The sequence below is a fragment of the Myotis davidii genome, unplaced genomic scaffold (assembly GCF_000327345.1).
Source record: "Myotis davidii unplaced genomic scaffold, ASM32734v1 scaffold162, whole genome shotgun sequence".
NCBI lineage: Eukaryota > Metazoa > Chordata > Mammalia > Chiroptera > Vespertilionidae > Myotis > Myotis davidii.
Window position 1 is genome coordinate 3,968,423 of NW_006300036.1, and position 557 is coordinate 3,968,979.

Here is a 557-nt window from a genome sequence, read left to right on the forward strand (position 1 = left end):
CGTGTCGGAGGGGCAGCGCGGGGGCGTGTGCGTGTGTGAGTGAGTGTGAGTGTGTGTGTGAGTGTGAGTGAGTGTGATGAGTGTGCGCGTGGTGCGGTGAGCCCCTCGCAGGAGTGTTTGCCAACCCGCTCCTCCGCGGACTGGGCACAGCTCGCGATGCACCGAAGGCTGCACTGGCCGTGTCAGAGTCGCCCCCGGAGGAGGAGTGTGAAGTGATGGGAGAGGAAATGTCTTTAATTTATGGCTTCAGCTGTACAAGAGCAAGCTCGTTTCAGAACTAGTGTTTTTGTTTTTTGGTTTTTTTTGAAAGCAGTTTTGTTCATAGCTTTTTCATATTGCTAATTGCATATTAGTTGCGGAGGGTTTTTTTGTTTGTTTTTTTCACAGTCCTTGTCCTACTAAACAAAAAGACAAAGTGATGGATGCTTTTCTATCTCCTTGAATGTTTTGGTGATTTTTTTAAACATAAATCTGATTAGCTGCCTTCCCTCTCTTACACGCACACGCTCCCACCTGCACCACCTTCCTGTGCTGAGGGCTATCTGACATTTTTGTGA

The 557-nt window shown here is 48.3% G+C and overlaps 1 protein-coding gene across 2 annotated transcripts in view; it reads left to right on the top strand.

The window, feature by feature from the left end:
- SAMD13 (sterile alpha motif domain containing 13) overlaps nucleotides 1-557 on the top strand; it is a 63,744-nt gene that overhangs the window by 3,694 nt on the left and 59,493 nt on the right. The gene's annotated exons all lie outside the window — the stretch shown is intronic.